This window comes from Canis lupus, unplaced genomic scaffold (genome assembly GCF_003254725.2).
Source record: "Canis lupus dingo isolate Sandy unplaced genomic scaffold, ASM325472v2 SANDYSCAFF097, whole genome shotgun sequence".
Classification (NCBI taxonomy): domain Eukaryota; kingdom Metazoa; phylum Chordata; class Mammalia; order Carnivora; family Canidae; genus Canis; species Canis lupus.
In genome coordinates this window covers 29129-48116 of record NW_026019478.1, presented here as the reverse complement: position 1 = coordinate 48116, position 18988 = coordinate 29129, and the positions used below count along the sequence as shown (strand labels likewise).

The following is an 18988-nucleotide window of genomic DNA, read 5'->3' as shown; positions in this document are numbered from 1 at the left end:
TTTGTGAGCGGCAAGTGACTCTTAGCTCAATCCAGCGACTTCTGAGCAAGTCCTCCCTCAGAAGGGAGCTGCATACTAACTTCCAAACCCGAGTACCTTGTTGAAAGCTATCTCTCTGGGGAACTTCCTCCTGTGAGGTGAGCTGACACGCGGTACTTCCCAGTTCCACCCTGCCTGCACATGGACTTACGAATATCCTCACTAGACTTGTTTGTCGGAAGCTCGTGGGACGCAAGGGCCAAGGTGCAGTCTTCAATGTTTGTGTCTCCGGGGGTGGTAGAGCGGTATTGACGGAACGTCCTGACTTACAATGCTGCTTCTTTTTCACGGCCATAACAACTCAGCTAGTGGAAAGCTAGCTTGCAGGCATGCTTCCTTTGGAGAGCAGAGCTCAGGGCAGGACCCCTCCCGCATCCTGCCAGACTGTAGACGTGGAGGCTAACATCCTTATGTTAGGTGCTGGGAGACGTGGTGAGGAAAGCATGTGGAAGCGTTGGGCCTGAACTCACGCGTATCTGAGTTGAATACAGCGATTTCCAACGGCCTTCTGCTATCAGAGTGTAGCTAGTTTCTACCTCCCATGTACGAGTGGATAGCAGACATCTGCCTCCCAGGCGTACACACTTTTGAGTGTTGAGCTTATGGCCTGTACTTCCCACATCCTGCCTGCAGGTACACTTCGCTGCAGACAGGCCTAGGCTCGATGCGTGACTGAAGTGTTGTGAGAGGTAAGCGGAATGTCCCGGCACACAAGACAAGTGCCTCCAAGCTCAATCCAGCGATTTCCTAGTAATTCCTGTCTGAGACTGGTGCTACATACTAAGTTCCATAGGTGAGAAGCTAGCTGAACGCCCTGTCCAAAGGCAACTTACTTCTGAGAGTTGAGCTCACACTCAGTCCCTCACAGTTCCACACTGCCTGCAGAATGAGTTTCCAACATCTTCACCATAGACGTTTGTCAGAGGCTTCTGAGACACAAGTGGAACAATGCAGACCTGGGGGGTATGTCCAGGTGCAGGAGAGTGGTAATCGTGGAACCTCCTGACTCAGAATACTGCTGCGTTCTCACTGCCATAAGAAGGCAGCTGGTTGAAAGCTGGCTTCTAGGCACGCTTCCTTGTGAGAGCTGAGGTCAGGGCAGGACCCTCCCGCATCCTGACTGCCTGTAGACGGAGGTCGTAGCATAGTTACGTTAGGTGCCGGAAGGGGTTTTGTGAAACTCTTGTGGAAGTGACAGGCCCGCACTCTCGTGTATCTGAGTTCAATAGAGCGATTGCCAACGTCCTTGTTCAGTTTGAGTGTAGCTCGGTTCTAGCTCCCCTGAATAAGTGCCTAGCAGACATCGGCCTGCAAAGCATACACAGTTTGAGAGTTGAGCTCATGGCCTCTGCCTCGGCCATCCTGACTGCCTGTACGGTCCGCTTCCACAGCATTTCGTTGTATGCGGGACAGTAGCGAAGTGAGAACCAAGTGTCTGCCTTGTCAGTTTCGCGCCCAGCAGACGGCTGCCTCCAAGGCATGCACGCTCCTTTGGATTGAGCTTATGGTTTGTACCGCCCCCACGTTGACCGCCTGTATGCTTCGCTTCCAAAGGATTTCGTTCGATACGGGACGCAAGCTTTGTGAGCGGCAAGTGACTCTTAGCTCAATCCAGCGACTTCTGAGCAAGTCCTCCCTCAGAAGGGAGCTGCATACTAACTTCCAAACCCGAGTACCTTGTTGAAAGCTATCTCTCTGGGGAACTTCCTCCTGTGAGGTGAGCTGACACGCGGTACTTCCCAGTTCCACCCTGCCTGCACATGGACTTACGAATATCCTCACTAGACTTGTTTGTCGGAAGCTCGTGGGACGCAAGGGCCAAGGTGCAGTCTTCAATGTTTGTGTCTCCGGGGGTGGTAGAGCGGTATTGACGGAACGTCCTGACTTCCAATGCTGCTTCTTTTTCACGGCCATAACAACTCAGCTAGTGGAAAGCTAGCTTGCAGGCATGCTTCCTTTGGAGAGCAGAGCTCAGGGCAGGACCCCTCCCGCATCCTGCCAGACTGTAGACGTGGAGGCTAACATCCTTATGTTAGGTGCTGGGAGACGTGGTGAGGAAAGCATGTGGAAGCGTTGGGCCTGAACTCACGCGTATCTGAGTTGAATACAGCGATTTCCAACGGCCTTCTGCTATCAGAGTGTAGCTAGTTTCTACCTCCCATGTACGAGTGGATAGCAGACATCTGCCTCCCAGGCGTACACACTTTTGAGTGTTGAGCTTATGGCCTGTACTTCCCACATCCTGCCTGCAGGTACACTTCGCTGCAGACAGGCCTAGGCTCGATGCGTGACTGAAGTGTTGTGAGAGGTAAGCGGAATGTCCCGGCACACAAGACAAGTGCCTCCAAGCTCAATCCAGCGATTTCCTAGTAATTCCTGTCTGAGACTGGTGCTACATACTAAGTTCCATAGGTGAGAAGCTAGCTGAACGCCCTGTCCAAAGGCAACTTACTTCTGAGAGTTGAGCTCACACTCAGTCCCTCACAGTTCCACACTGCCTGCAGAATGAGTTTCCAACATCTTCACCATAGACGTTTGTCAGAGGCTTCTGAGACACAAGTGGAACAATGCAGACCTGGGGGGTATGTCCAGGTGCAGGAGAGTGGTAATCGTGGAACCTCCTGACTCAGAATACTGCTGCGTTCTCACTGCCATAAGAAGGCAGCTGGTTGAAAGCTGGCTTCTAGGCATGCTTCCTTGTGAGAGCTGAGGTCAGGGCAGGACCCTCCCGCATCCTGACTGCCTGTAGACGGAGGTCGTAGCATAGTTACGTTAGGTGCCGGAAGGGGTTTTGTGAAACTCTTGTGGAAGTGACAGGCCCGCACTCTCGTGTATCTGAGTTCAATAGAGCGATTGCCAACGTCCTTGTTCAGTTTGAGTGTAGCTCGGTTCTAGCTCCCCTGAATAAGTGCCTAGCAGACATCGGCCTGCAAAGCATACACAGTTTGAGAGTTGAGCTCATGGCCTCTGCCTCGGCCATCCTGACTGCCTGTACGGTCCTGCTTCCACAGCATTTCGTTGTATGCGGGACAGTAGCGAAGTGAGAACCAAGTGTCTGCCTTGTCAGTTTCGCGCCCAGCAGACGGCTGCCTCCAAGGCATGCACGCTCCTTTGGATTGAGCTTATGGTTTGTACCGCCCCCACGTTGACCGCCTGTATGCTTCGCTTCCAAAGGATTTCGTTCGATACGGGACGCAAGCTTTGTGAGCGGCAAGTGACTCTTAGCTCAATCCAGCGACTTCTGAGCAAGTCCTCCCTCAGAAGGGAGCTGCATACTAACTTCCAAACCCGAGTACCTTGTTGAAAGCTATCTCTCTGGGGAACTTCCTCCTGTGAGGTGAGCTGACACGCGGTACTTCCCAGTTCCACCCTGCCTGCACATGGAGTTACGAATATCCTCACTAGACTTGTTTGTCGGAAGCTCGTGGGACGCAAGGGCCAAGGTGCAGTCTTCAATGTTTGTGTCTCCGGGGGTGGTAGAGCGGTATTGACGGAACGTCCTGACTTCCAATGCTGCTTCTTTTTCACGGCCATAACAACTCAGCTAGTGGAAAGCTAGCTTGCAGGCATGCTTCCTTTGGAGAGCAGAGCTCAGGGCAGGACCCCTCCCGCATCCTGCCAGACTGTAGACGTGGAGGCTAACATCCTTATGTTAGGTGCTGGGAGACGTGGTGAGGAAAGCATGTGGAAGCGTTGGGCCTGAACTCACGCGTATCTGAGTTGAATACAGCGATTTCCAACGGCCTTCTGCTATCAGAGTGTAGCTAGTTTCTACCTCCCATGTACGAGTGGATAGCAGACATCTGCCTCCCAGGCGTACACACTTTTGAGTGTTGAGCTTATGGCCTGTACTTCCCACATCCTGCCTGCAGGTACACTTCGCTGCAGACAGGCCTAGGCTCGATGCGTGACTGAAGTGTTGTGAGAGGTAAGCGGAATGTCCCGGCACACAAGACAAGTGCCTCCAAGCTCAATCCAGCGATTTCCTAGTAATTCCTGTCTGAGACTGGTGCTACATACTAAGTTCCATAGGTGAGAAGCTAGCTGAACGCCCTGTCCAAAGGCAACTTACTTCTGAGAGTTGAGCTCACACTCAGTCCCTCACAGTTCCACACTGCCTGCAGAATGAGTTTCCAACATCTTCACCATAGACGTTTGTCAGAGGCTTCTGAGACACAAGTGGAACAATGCAGACCTGGGGGGTATGTCCAGGTGCAGGAGAGTGGTAATCGTGGAACCTCCTGACTCAGAATACTGCTGCGTTCTCACTGCCATAAGAAGGCAGCTGGTTGAAAGCTGGCTTCTAGGCACGCTTCCTTGTGAGAGCTGAGGTCAGGGCAGGACCCTCCCGCATCCTGACTGCCTGTAGACGGAGGTCGTAGCATAGTTACGTTAGGTGCCGGAAGGGGTTTTGTGAAACTCTTGTGGAAGTGACAGGCCCGCACTCTCGTGTATCTGAGTTCAATAGAGCGATTGCCAACGTCCTTGTTCAGTTTGAGTGTAGCTCGGTTCTAGCTCCCCTGAATAAGTGCCTAGCAGACATCGGCCTGCAAAGCATACACAGTTTGAGAGTTGAGCTCATGGCCTCTGCCTCGGCCATCCTGACTGCCTGTACGGTCCGCTTCCACAGCATTTCGTTGTATGCGGGACAGTAGCGAAGTGAGAACCAAGTGTCTGCCTTGTCAGTTTCGCGCCCAGCAGACGGCTGCCTCCAAGGCATGCACGCTCCTTTGGATTGAGCTTATGGTTTGTACCGCCCCCACGTTGACCGCCTGTATGCTTCGCTTCCAAAGGATTTCGTTCGATACGGGACGCAAGCTTTGTGAGCGGCAAGTGACTCTTAGCTCAATCCAGCGACTTCTGAGCAAGTCCTCCCTCAGAAGGGAGCTGCATACTAACTTCCAAACCCGAGTACCTTGTTGAAAGCTATCTCTCTGGGGAACTTCCTCCTGTGAGGTGAGCTGACACGCGGTACTTCCCAGTTCCACCCTGCCTGCACATGGACTTACGAATATCCTCACTAGACTTGTTTGTCGGAAGCTCGTGGGACGCAAGGGCCAAGGTGCAGTCTTCAATGTTTGTGTCTCCGGGGGTGGTAGAGCGGTATTGACGGAACGTCCTGACTTCCAATGCTGCTTCTTTTTCACGGCCATAACAACTCAGCTAGTGGAAAGCTAGCTTGCAGGCATGCTTCCTTTGGAGAGCAGAGCTCAGGGCAGGACCCCTCCCGCATCCTGCCAGACTGTAGACGTGGAGGCTAACATCCTTATGTTAGGTGCTGGGAGACGTGGTGAGGAAAGCATGTGGAAGCGTTGGGCCTGAACTCACGCGTATCTGAGTTGAATACAGCGATTTCCAACGGCCTTCTGCTATCAGAGTGTAGCTAGTTTCTACCTCCCATGTACGAGTGGATAGCAGACATCTGCCTCCCAGGCGTACACACTTTTGAGTGTTGAGCTTATGGCCTGTACTTCCCACATCCTGCCTGCAGGTACACTTCGCTGCAGACAGGCCTAGGCTCGATGCGTGACTGAAGTGTTGTGAGAGGTAAGCGGAATGTCCCGGCACACAAGACAAGTGCCTCCAAGCTCAATCCAGCGATTTCCTAGTAATTCCTGTCTGAGACTGGTGCTACATACTAAGTTCCATAGGTGAGAAGCTAGCTGAACGCCCTGTCCAAAGGCAACTTACTTCTGAGGGTTGAGCTCACACTCAGTCCCTCACAGTTCCACACTGCCTGCAGAATGAGTTTCCAACATCTTCACCATAGACGTTTGTCAGAGGCTTCTGAGACACAAGTGGAACAATGCAGACCTGGGGGGTATGTCCAGGTGCAGGAGAGTGGTAATCGTGGAACCTCCTGACTCAGAATACTGCTGCGTTCTCACTGCCATAAGAAGGCAGCTGGTTGAAAGCTGGCTTCTAGGCACGCTTCCTTGTGAGAGCTGAGGTCAGGGCAGGACCCTCCCGCATCCTGACTGCCTGTAGACGGAGGTCGTAGCATAGTTACGTTAGGTGCCGGAAGGGGTTTTGTGAAACTCTTGTGGAAGTGACAGGCCCGCACTCTCGTGTATCTGAGTTCAATAGAGCGATTGCCAACGTCCTTGTTCAGTTTGAGTGTAGCTCGGTTCTAGCTCCCCTGAATAAGTGCCTAGCAGACATCGGCCTGCAAAGCATACACAGTTTGAGAGTTGAGCTCATGGCCTCTGCCTCGGCCATCCTGACTGCCTGTACGGTCCGCTTCCACAGCATTTCGTTGTATGCGGGACAGTAGCGAAGTGAGAACCAAGTGTCTGCCTTGTCAGTTTCGCGCCCAGCAGACGGCTGCCTCCAAGGCATGCACGCTCCTTTGGATTGAGCTTATGGTTTGTACCGCCCCCACGTTGACCGCCTGTATGCTTCGCTTCCAAAGGATTTCGTTCGATACGGGACGCAAGCTTTGTGAGCGGCAAGTGACTCTTAGCTCAATCCAGCGACTTCTGAGCAAGTCCTCCCTCAGAAGGGAGCTGCATACTAACTTCCAAACCCGAGTACCTTGTTGAAAGCTATCTCTCTGGGGAACTTCCTCCTGTGAGGTGAGCTGACACGCGGTACTTCCCAGTTCCACCCTGCCTGCACATGGACTTACGAATATCCTCACTAGACTTGTTTGTCGGAAGCTCGTGGGACGCAAGGGCCAAGGTGCAGTCTTCAATGTTTGTGTCTCCGGGGGTGGTAGAGCGGTATTGACGGAACGTCCTGACTTCCAATGCTGCTTCTTTTTCACGGCCATAACAACTCAGCTAGTGGAAAGCTAGCTTGCAGGCATGCTTCCTTTGGAGAGCAGAGCTCAGGGCAGGACCCCTCCCGCATCCTGCCAGACTGTAGACGTGGAGGCTAACATCCTTATGTTAGGTGCTGGGAGACGTGGTGAGGAAAGCATGTGGAAGCGTTGGGCCTGAACTCACGCGTATCTGAGTTGAATACAGCGATTTCCAACGGCCTTCTGCTATCAGAGTGTAGCTAGTTTCTACCTCCCATGTACGAGTGGGATAGCAGACATCTGCCTCCCAGGCGTACACACTTTTGAGTGTTGAGCTTATGGCCTGTACTTCCCACATCCTGCCTGCAGGTATACTTCGCTGCAGACAGGCCTAGGCTCGATGCGTGACTGAAGTGTTGTGAGAGGTAAGCGGAATGTCCCGGCACACAAGACAAGTGCCTCCAAGCTCAATCCAGCGATTTCCTAGTAATTCCTGTCTGAGACTGGTGCTACATACTAAGTTCCATAGGTGAGAAGCTAGCTGAACGCCCTGTCCAAAGGCAACTTACTTCTGAGAGTTGAGCTCACACTCAGTCCCTCTCAGTTCCACACTGCCTGCAGAATGAGTTTCCAACATCTTCACCATAGACGTTTGTCAGAGGCTTCTGAGACACAAGTGGAACAATGCAGACCTGGGGGGTATGTCCAGGTGCAGGAGAGTGGTAATCGTGGAACCTCCTGACTCAGAATACTGCTGCGTTCTCACTGCCATAAGAAGGCAGCTGGTTGAAAGCTGGCTTCTAGGCACGCTTCCTTGTGAGTGCTGAGGTCAGGGCAGGACCCTCACGCATCCTGCCTGACTGTAGACATAGCTGCTAACATCCTTATGTTAGTGGCTGGGAGAGGTTGCGGGAAAAGCATGTGTAAGCATTGGGCCTGAACTCCTGTGTATCTGAGTTGAATACAGCGATTTCCAATGGCCTTCTTCAATCAGAGTGTAGCTAGGTTCCAACTCCCATGTCGGAGTGGGTAGCAGACATCTGCCTCCCATGCGTACAACTTCTGAGAGTTGAGCTTATGGCCTGTACCTCCACATCCAGCCTGCTGGTACCCTTCGCTTCTAAAAGGCCTAGGCTCGCTGCTTGACGGAAGTGTTGGGAGAGGTATTTGGAATCTCCCGGCACACATGAGTAGTGCATCCAAGCTCAATCCAGCGATTTCCTAGTAATTCCTGTGGTAGACAGGTGCTACATACTAAATTCCATATGTGAGAAGGTAGCTGAACGCCTTGTCCAAAAGCATCTTACTTCTGAGAGTTGAGCTCACCCTCAGTCTCTCACAGTTCCACACTGCCTGCAGAGTGAGTTTTGCACGTCTTCACCAGAGACGTTTGCCAGAGGCTTCTGATACACAAGTGAAACAATGCAGACCTGGACGGTATCTCCAGGTGTAGTAGAGTGGTAATCTTGGAACCTCCTGACTGAGAACTGCTACCTTCTCACTGCCTTAAGAACGCAGCTAGTTGAGAGTTGGCTTCTAGGCATGCTCTCCTGTGAGAGCTGAGTTCAGGGCAGGACCCTCCCGCATACTGACTGTCTGTAGACATAGGTCCTGGCATCCTTATGTTAGGTGCTGGAAGAGGTTGTGTGAAAAGCCTGTCGAAATGAGAGGCCCGTACTCACGTGTATCCTAGGTCAATACAGCGATTGCTAAAGTCCTTGTTCAATCAGAGTGTCGCTCGGTTCTAGCTCCCCTGAGTAAGTGTCTATCAGACATCTGCCTGCAAAGCGGACACACTTCTGAGAGTTGAACAATGGCCTGTATCCCCACATCCTGCCTTCAGGTACCCTTCGCTTCTAAAAGTCCTAGTCTCGCTGCGTGACGGAAGTATTGGGAGAGGTAATTGGAATGTCCCGGCACACAAGACTAGTGCCTCCAAGATCAATCCAGCGATTTCCTAGTAATTTCTGTGGTAGAGTGGTGCTACATACTAAGTTCCCTACGTGAGAAGGTAGCTGAACGCCTTGTCCAAAAGCATCTTACTTCTGAGAGTTGAGCTCACCCTCAGTCCCTCACAGTTCCACACTGCCTGCAGAGTGAGTTTCGCACGTCTTCACCAGAGACGTTTGCCAGAGGCTTCTGAGTCGCAAGGGGAACAATGCAGAGCTGGACAGTATCTCCAGGTGCAGTAGAGTGGTAATCTTGGAACCTCCTGACTCAGAATACTGCTACCTTCTCACTGCCATAAGAATGCAGCTAGTTGAAAGCGCGCTTCTAGGCATGCTTCCCTGTGAGAGCTGAGGACAGGGCAGAACCCTCCAGCATCCTGCCTGCCTGTAGACGTAGCTGCTAATATTCTAATGTTAGGTGTTGGGAGAAGTTGTGAGAAACGCATGTGGAAGCGACAGGCCTGTACTCATGTGTATCTGTGTTGTATATGGCGATGTCCAATGGCCTTCTTTATTCAGTGTAGCTAGGTTCTTTCTTTTTTATTAATTTATTTATTTAGATAGTCACACACACACAAAGAGAGAGAGAGAGAGAGAGTCAGAGACATAGGCAGAGGGAGAAGCAGGCTCCATGCACCGGGAGCCCGATGTGGGATTCGATCCCGGGTCTCCAGGATTGCGCCCTGGCCAAAGACAGGCGCTAAACCCCTGCACCACCCAGGGATCCCTGTAGCTAGGTTCTAACTCCCATATATGAGTGGATAGCAGACATCTACCTCCCAGGCATACACACTTCTGAGAGTTGAGCTTATGGCCTGTACCTCCCACATCCTGCCTGCAGGTACACTTCGCTCTTAACAAGCCTAGGCTCGATGTATGACTGAAGTGTTGTGAGAGGTAAGTGGAAGGTGCCGGCCCACAAGACTAGTGCCTCCAAGCTCAATCCAGCGATTTCCTAGTAATTCCTGTCTTAGACTGGTGCTACATACTAAGTTCCATACGTGAGAAGCTAGCTGAACCCCGTGTCCAAAGGCAACTTACTTCTGAGAGTTGAGCTCACACCCAGTCCCACAGTTCCAACTGCCTGCAAAATGAGTTTCGAACATCTTGACCAGAGACGTTTGTCAGAAACTGGAGAGATGCAAGTGGAATAATGCAGGCATGGAAAGTATCTCCAGGTGCAGTAGAGTGGTAATTCTGGAACCTCCAGACTCAGAATGCTGCTACGTTCTCACTGCCATAAGAATGCAGCTAGTTGAATCCTGGCTTCTAGGCATGTTTCGTTGTGAGAACTGAGGTCAGGGCATGACCCTCCCGCATCATAACTGCCTGTAGACATAGGTTCTAGCATCCTTATGTTAGGTGTTGGCAGAGGATGTGTGAAAAGCATGTGGAAGTGACAGGCTTGTACTCTCCTGTATCTCATTTCAATACAGCGATTATGAACACGTATAATGCCTCCTCAACCTGAAAAGCAGGAAAGGATAATAAATAGCAAATATCAGATAAAAATTGTTCTTTTATATTAGACACCATATTGCAAGTGCATTTAAAATTAGCAATGCATAACATTTATTTTCTGGACATTTATCTTCCAAAGAGTTCGCAGTGTTTCAGTGTCAGTTAAAACAGGGGAAGAATCTCAGGGAAGAATCCTTCACATAGTAATAGGACCATTGGTAATAATGTCTCTCGGTTCGTTCCAAATCCATAAAGATGCATTTCCTGATGAGTGACTGAACTGTGAAGAAAGAGATGAGAAACCCTTATCCCTCTGAACTACTTGTGTCAGAATATTTTAACCAGAGTACTACGGATAGTAAATTATCCTTATTAACAGGAAATACGTCTCACATTGGAATCTGAGCAATCAGATGGGCAGAGAAAAAATGCTTTGACTGGCTCTTCATCTTTTAAAGACAAAGGAGAGGTTTTCTATGTACAAAGTCAGTTGTCAAGATAGCCTTAGGGAATAAGAGTCTGCAGCATCGAATCCCACTGCACAGTCACCCAGGACGACCGCGCTCCAGGTCTTCTTGATCCCAAATCCCTGGGCCTGTCCCCCAACACATGCTAGCACCAGAGGTCATTTGCAATTGCTCTCTTAGGAGCTCTGGGGAAGGGGGAAGGAGCTAGATAGGATGGGACATGTGGAGGCCAAGAAAATTAAGGCCATTCCACTTTATGTTCAGCGTTAGCACATGTCCAGCCATCCCAGGTCCCTGTGAATAAGAGCTGAAATTTACATTACTTCAACTACAGGAAAAAAGACAAAAGTTTACAGCTTAATGTCCTAGAAAGCCCCACATGACAATAAAAACTGAGCCCAAGCCAAGGGCAGGAAGCCCCTATTAGAATAAGAACAGAGCTCAATGCCCTCCAAGCCCCCATATCAAAATGTAAACAGAACTTGAGGAATTGCTCCAGCCCTTCTGGAGATCCCTGAGATCAGCCTTTAAAACTAGCTAAAAAAAACCCAAAACAACAAAAAAACAAAACTAAGCTAAAACCCACCTCGGGGTCTAAGTCCCTGCTCCGCCCTGTCGGGTATACTTGGACGCAAGCTCGAGTTGGTAAATCAACCCTCCTGTGTTTGAATCGGTGTCGGCTCCTTAGTGGTTTCTCGGATTCACAATCTTGAGCACAACACCCCCATGTCCCCTCCCCACCTGGGCTGACCCCTGTCCCCTCCCACCGAGGCTGACCCTCAGTCACCTCCCCGCCCACAACAGCTGGGCACAGGCCCTCACAGAGGTCCCATGGGCATGGTGCGCACTGCCGCCATCCCCGGCCTCCCAAGGGAAGGAAGGAGGTTTTGGCAGGACACACTCCCATGGTGGCCCCAGGGCTCCCTGCCCAGGACGGCAGCTGGTGACAGGTCGGGGTCTGTGTCCCTGATGCCGGCTCCTCCTCCCCGGTTTTCCCGCAGGAAATGAAGGAGGAGGCCCTGGTCTCCTCCAGGGACATCACGCAGATAGGCCTGGACGTCAACAGGACGTTCGGCAGCCACACCATGTTTTGGGACCGCTACGGGGTCTCGTGAGGCTCCTGGGGCGGGGGGGGGGTTCGGGGCCCCAGGGGAGGCCCGGGAGCTTCTGGGTAGGAAACACGGGGCTTCTGAGGCCGGGGGTAGCAACAGCAGCCAACAACACACACCGCCGCATGGTAAGGTGCTGGGGATGACCCCCGTGCCCCCACACCCGGAGTTCGGGGATGAGGAGGAAACTAGGATGGGGCCTCCAGGGGTTGCCATGTGAGCTGACCTCCAAAGGGTTGAGGGACAGCCGCCTGAAAGGCAAGGGGCTGGGGTGGGGGCCGTGGGGGGCAGTAAGGGGACCTGGGTGACAGGCGGCATGACCGTGGCTGGACCAGGACACACATCGATCCGATGAGGGCCAGACGGCTCAGGATGACACCCACCCTCGATGCTTTATATATTTCTAAAGTCTATGCATTTCATTTGAGACAATTTGCAATTTGTAAACATACATAGTATGATGACCCCCAGATAATGCCCCCGGTCCAGCCAGGGCCCTGCACTGATCACGCGGGGCCCGAGGGGCAGGTGTCACAGCAAACCCCAGACTGGGGTCGCCTTTATCTGTACACGTCTGCGTGAGCATCTTAGAGAAAGGGGATGCCCTGTGTCCGCAGGCCCCCATGCCATCCCCCTCATTCCCCACCTCCACACCATCCCCCTACATCATCATCCCCCATGGCATCGCCCCCATACCATCTCCTACCATCCCCCCCACATCATCCCCCTCACACCCCCACACAATCCCCACCCACACTATAACCCCACACCACCACCCCTACACCAACCCCCACACTCCACCACCATCATACCTCTGCCCCCACACCATCGGCTCCCAGCAAGGACCCGGTGCAGCTGCCCCCTGTGGGACATGCTCAGCCTCCCCGGGGTTCTCTGGACAGCCTACTCCCATCAGAGCCCTGGTGTCCCATAGAGTACCCAGGGGTTGCAGGGAAGAGGGAATGCCGGGAGCCCCCGACAGGGTGGGTGCAGGTGAGTGGAGCACAGGATGCACTGTGCCCTGCCTCCTCCCACTGTCCCTCCTGGAGGGCGGCACACCCTGCACAGGACACCAGCCCCTAACCCAGAGGGACCTGGCCTGGCCTGGCCCTGGGCACTGTGGGGGCTGGGGTGATTTGAGTCCCCCCCAGGTCCAACACAAAGACTAATGGGATCCAGCCCCCCATGGCCCTGGCCGGGCCTGGATTCTGGCTCTGGGATGAGGGAGCCCTCTCACAGCTGGATGTAGCCTCCTGGGCCCTGGTCGTGCCCCACAGATCCGGGTCGCTGACCTAGGGCAGCCCTGGGGATCCCGGGACACCCCAGGGTGGGGAGAACAGGGGTAGGCTGTTGGCCCCACCAACACCCACAGCAGGAGGCAGGCTCCTCCAGGTGTTGGGGCCACAGGGGGCCCAAGGCCGGGGTCCAGCTGCCCTGCGGGGACCCAGCGCAGGAGCCCATGAGCTGCAGGTCCAGGTCAGCTCTGCTGTCCTCAGAACCGTCTCTCAGGCTGAAACCTCAGGACACAAGCCCCCACACGGAGTCCACACATGCTCCCAGGTGGGGGACTCCAGCCCCCGCCCACCACCCCATGTGATTCTTGCCCTCCCCTAAAGGACAGAAAGGTCTCCCTGCCCAGGGGAAGGTGCACACCCTCGGCTCTGAGCCCGTTTGCTGTAGCAAGTCAAGAAAGTGTTGTGGTGCGAAAATGCACAGCCAGCCCATTTCTGTGTCTCCAGGAACTCTGTGCTCGGGGCGTGGAGAGACCCCCAGAGAGGAGGAGGGGGCACCACCCAGGCCCCAACCAGCCCCTGCAGGGGCGCCGCCAGGCACACACACAGCCTACGTCCCCACGTGCCTTCCAGGGGCGGCCAGACACCAGGGTCTGGACCCCACGGACTTTACTGGGACTCAGCCTGTGCCCCGCGGGCCAGGAGGGGCTGGGACAGAGTGACAGTCAGCGAGCCTCAGGTCACCAGGGTCTGTGCAAAGCAACCTAGGAGGTCTGTGTTCCCTCTGTCCTGGGGGCCTGGGCTGGCCGGGTTCCGGGGCACTTCCTCCCCTCCCCGCATCCCCGTGCCTGTGTGCCTCGGGCACAGAGGGCCTGTGGGGCGGTCAGTGTGGCCCTGGAAGGGAGGTCAGGGCCGCAGGCCCTGGTCTTGTGCCCAAGATTGCACATACGAGAAACCACCAAGGAGCCGACACCAATGCAAACACACGAGGGTTTATTTACAAGCTCCAGCATGGGTCCAAATATACCCGACACTGCAGAGCAGGGACTTGGACCCCGAGACTAAGAGGCGACGTAGCAGCTTTATAAGGGCCAGTGGCCCATGGGATACACAGAAAGGTGCACAGTCATGTCGGTCCACACGCAGGTGGCCGATTGAATTACATCTTACCCTATAGTATCCATTTTAGCTGACCTATTACTTTGGTCAGAATTGGCGCGCAGTTTTGGCGGGCACAAAGCAGGGTTACATTGTTCTGAGCCGATTTCCGATTAGGGTGTGCCCAGCGGCTGGACTAGGGTGGGGCAGCGCCTTAAGCAATAAGCAGGTTTTGTGGGGGTCATACAGGAGGTGGCAGGTGTAGCACAAAATGGAATCAGTCCTGCTCTGCTTGTCCAGGGGTAGGGGATTTTTGTTAAATTTCCTGGGTCCCACATTCCCCCCTTTTTCAGAGGATCCTATGCAGGATCCAATCAAGGGTCCAGGTTGCTCTTAGAGTGAGCCAGGTGGAATGATTAAACCAGGATTTTAACCAACCTTGTTGCTGTTCTCGCTGCCATTTATATTCCAGCTAAGAAGCAGCATTCTACGTTTAAGGCAGCACATAACCCTCCCCCCCCACACCACACACACACCCTTTGTTGTAAGAAGACTAAGTCTAATCCCTTTCTATTTTGAAGGACAACCTCAGACTAGGGAGTCTTGGAGGTGCGAAATTAGTGAGAACGGTGCACTCTTAGCTTTAGGGGATTGTCCTTTTCCGGGTGGCTTTTCCATTCTGGAACAAAGTTCTTGAGAACGGTATGTGGGTCAGCTGGCTGGACGTGGGTGTAGTGGACCAGGGAGTAATCCCGTCGACCTTGAGAGCATTGGGAGTGGTCAGGATCAGGGTGTAGGTCCCTTGCAGCGAGGTTGAAGTGTCCGGTGTTGGTATCTCCACACGTACACACGTACACTCAGTCACCTGGCCGATATCGATGGGGATCCGGGGGTGGCCCAGTCTCATAGAGGGCCCTCAGCTTAGGCCACACCTGCTCATGGGTTCATGACATTTGGAGGGAGAAAAGAAGTTGGTGATCATCAAATTCAGCAAGCACCTCAAGTTTTAAAATGGGGATAACAGGTGGAGGAAGACCGAACATGATCTCGTAGGGAGTCAGTCCCATCTTATATGGGGAGTTCCTCACCCTATATAGGGCGAAGGGGAGGAGAGTCACCCAGTCCCCGCCAGTCTCCAGGGCTAATTTAGTTAAGGTCTCCTTTAATGTTCTGTTCATCCTCTCTACCTGTCCTGAGCTCTGGGGCCTATATGCACAATCTAATTTCCAATCTGCCCCAAGTACTAGTACCACTCCCTGTGTTACCTTAGAGAAGAATCCTGGGCCCTTGTCTGACCCAATCTTAACAGGAAAACCATACCTCGGTAAGATGTCTTCCAGCAGTTTCTTGGTCACGGTCTGTGCCATTTCAGGTTTGGTGGGAAATGCCTCTGTGCATCCTGAAAATGTATCTACAAACACTAGTAAATACCTGTATCCATATTTTCCAGGTTTTACCTCAGTGAAGTCCACTTCCCAGTAGGCTCCTCGGCGGTCCCCCCGAAGCCAGGTGCCTGGATTAGATCCATGGGCGGTGGCATTAGTTAACTGGCATGAGTGGCAGCTTGCCACCATCTGCTCAATCTTTGCTCGAGAGTCTTTAATAGTGATCTTTGCATGTCGTATGAGGTCTTCCATCTTCCTTGTTCCCGTGTGAGTACTCCGATGCGTTTTGGATAGGACTCGCCATCCCAGTTCCTCTGGCAAGATGATGCTGGAGTCTGTGGCCCTCCACCAGCCACACAATCACTGGGTCATAGGCAAGTGTTTGATCCAGTGTAAGTCAGCATCACTATAGTTGGGGGTGTCCGGCAGGTTCCGTTCCCCCGGATCAGGTAGCATGGTTGCTAAGACCTGGGTCACCAAAAGGGACACCTTCTTTGCTTTTAAATCAGCTAGCCGGTTTCCCCTGGCTACTGGTGTGTCTGCCTTTTGGTGCCCCAGACAGTGGATGATGGCTAGGGCCTTGGGCAGCCAGAGGGTCCTCAGGAGTTCAAGAATCTCCGTTTTGTTTTTAACAGTCTTTGTCTCTGCTGTCAGAAGCTCTCTCTCTCTCTGTAAAGGGCTCTGTGAATGGGAGCGGTGGCAAAGGCGTACCTGCTGTCGGTGTAGATGTTTATTCGTTTACCTTCCTCCATGGTCAGTGCCTTGGCCTATGGGATCAGTTCTGCCCATTGAGCCAACATTTAGGCTGTCAATGGCTCCGCCCAGACGGTCTCTGTCTCCGTGGTTATGGTATGGCTGCCCCCACAATTTGGACTCCTTTTCGGACAAAACTGCTGCCGTCCGTGTACCAGGTGGCATCGGCGTTCGGCAGTGGCTGGTCCTGGAGATCAGCGCTGATTCCGTACACCTGTGCCCAAATTTCTTGATAGTCGTGCAGAGGGGGGTCCCAGTCTGGGTTAGGGAGTAGCGTTGCCAGATTCAGGGTTGTCGGTGGCTTAAATAAAATTCTGGTGGGGTTTAGCAGTAAGGTCTGATAATGGGTCAGATGGGCATTGCTGATCCAGCTGTCTGGGGGCTGTTTGAGTACCCCTTTAATAGCGTGTGGGGTGGTAACATGCAGTTCTTCCGGACTTTTTCTATTATAGACTCGTTCTGCTATTATCACTAAGTCCTGCAAGCTCTTCTCTCCCAGTCTCTCTACTCTTTGCAATTTCTTTTTAATGTTCAGAGCGGCCTGGTTAACAAAAGCCATGATAATTACGGCCTTTGTTTCCGGGGCTTCTGGGTTCATAGGGGTGTACTGCCTAAAAGCCTCTATTGTTCCCTCTAAGAAGGCTGCTGGACTCTCATCCTTACCCTGTCTCACATCATAGACCTTGGCCAGATTGGTAGTCTTGCACGCGGCAGCCTGGAGACCTGCCATTAGAGTCTGGCGGTGGACCCGGAGTCTCTCCTTACCTTCAGGCGAGTTGTGTGCTTTGGGGAGTAAAAACGGGTTTTAGCCAAGGAGGGGAATTCTCGATCATGTCCTGACAGGCCAGGATGTTGGGCATCTGGTCAGGGTGGCCATCTGGTTTGTCCCTGAAGTTCACGGCCTTAACCTGTAAGATAATAGGTAGGTGAAAATTTCCTTTCGGGGCCATCCCACATCAAAGGTTGGCCATTCTGATATGCAATAAATTTGGAATCTCTCTCTCTGTATGTCTATGCTCAGAATAAGAGTGCTTCCCTAACATCCAAGAAGTGGGAGAGCATAAGAAACAAGGGTATGGTTTGCATCTGCCCCATTATGTCCCCCGTCCACACCAAGGCACAGACAGTTACGACAGTTCACAAGTAACACAGTATAACACAGTTAACAAGAACACAGTAACACAGACCAGCACACAAACAGGTAACACAGACCAGCGCGCAAAGAGGTAAGAAGAACACAGTAACAGACAAACGTTCTAGTGCGGCTGCAGAGACAAGACAGAAAGTAATCCGAAGGGCTGGCAGCCAGCCCTCCTTACAGATGAGGACCCCCGTCCTCCTTACGGATGGGGACCCCCGTCCTCCTTACGGATGAGGACCCCCAGACCTCCTTATGGATGAGGACCCCTGTCGTCATTACGTATGAGGACAACATCCTCCTTATGGATGAGGTCCCCCGTCCTCCTTACGGATGAGGACCCCATCCTCCATACAGATGAGGACCCCCGTCCTCCATACAGATGAGGACCCCCATCCTCCATACAGATGTGGACCTCCGTCCTCCTTACAGATAGGACCTCCATCCTCCAGACAGGGGCAAGGGACGTCTCCTCAAGACCCCCGGTTGATGGCCCACCAGCGCGTCCGCCTAAGCCAATGCCGACCTAATACAGATTGGAATTCCTACAGGTTGGAGCTTTCAGAGAATATACATGCAAAAGGTGGAAAAAGTTGAGTGCACTCACCACGTGTGAAATCCTCCGGATAAGGTCCTGGAGGTCTCTCAGATCCCGGACGAGCCCCCAAATGTTGTGGCCAAGATTGTGAATCCTAGAAACCACCGAGAAGCCGACACCGATGCAAACACAAGAGGGTTTATTTACAAGCTGGAGCGTGGGTCTAAGTATACCTGACAGCGGAGCAGGGACTTGGACCCCGAGACTAAGAGGCATAGCAGCTTTATAGGGGCCAGTGGCCCATGGGATACACAGAAAGTTGCTCAGACATGTCGGTCCACATGCAGGTGGCCGATTGAATTACATCTTACCCTATAGTATCCATTTGAGCTGGCCTATTACTTTGGTCAGAATAGGGGTGCAGTTTTGGCGGGCACAAAGCAGGGTTACATTGTTATGGGCCGATTTCTGAGTAGGGCGTGCCCAAAAGCTTGACTAGGGTGGGGCTGCACCTTAAGCAATAAGCAGTTTATGTAGGGGTCATACAGGGGGTGACAGGTGTAGCACAAAATGGCATCTGTCCTCCTCTGCTTGTCCAGGAGTAGGGGATTTTTGTTAAATTTCCTGGGTCCCGGGATCCGTGGGTGGCGCAGCGGTTTAGCGCCTGCCTTTGGCCAGGAGCGTGATCCTGGAGACCCGGGATCGAATCCCATGTCGGGCTCCCGGTGCATGGAGCCTGCTTCTCCCTCTGCCTATGTCTCTGCCTCTCTATCTCTCTCTCGCTGTGTGACTATCATAAATAAATAAAAAGAAATTTCCTGGGTCCCACACTGACTGCATGTACATTTCGCTTCTAACAGGCCTAGGTTCGTTGCATGACAGAAGTGGTGTGAGAGGCAATTGGAAGGTGCAGGCCAGGAGACAAGTGTCTTCAAGCTCAATCCAGCGACTACCGAGGAATTCCTCTCATACATTGGCACTACATACTAACTTCTATACAAGAGAAGCTAGTTGAAAGCAGTGTCCAGGGGAACTTGATTTTGAGAGGTGAGACCACACGCAGTCACTCACAGTTCC

At 52.8% G+C, this 18988-nt stretch overlaps 1 long non-coding RNA gene across 1 annotated transcript; it reads right to left on the bottom strand.

Annotated features, from left to right (window-relative positions):
• Positions 1-10267: 10267 nt before the first annotated feature.
• On the bottom strand, positions 10268-11364 carry LOC125754759 (uncharacterized). The gene is made up of 2 exons (XR_007409566.1): positions 11245-11364; positions 10268-10471 (listed from the first exon to the last, which is right to left on the bottom strand). It is a non-coding gene; the product is annotated as an uncharacterized LOC125754759 (long non-coding RNA).
• Between the last annotated feature and the right edge of the window lie 7624 nt (positions 11365-18988).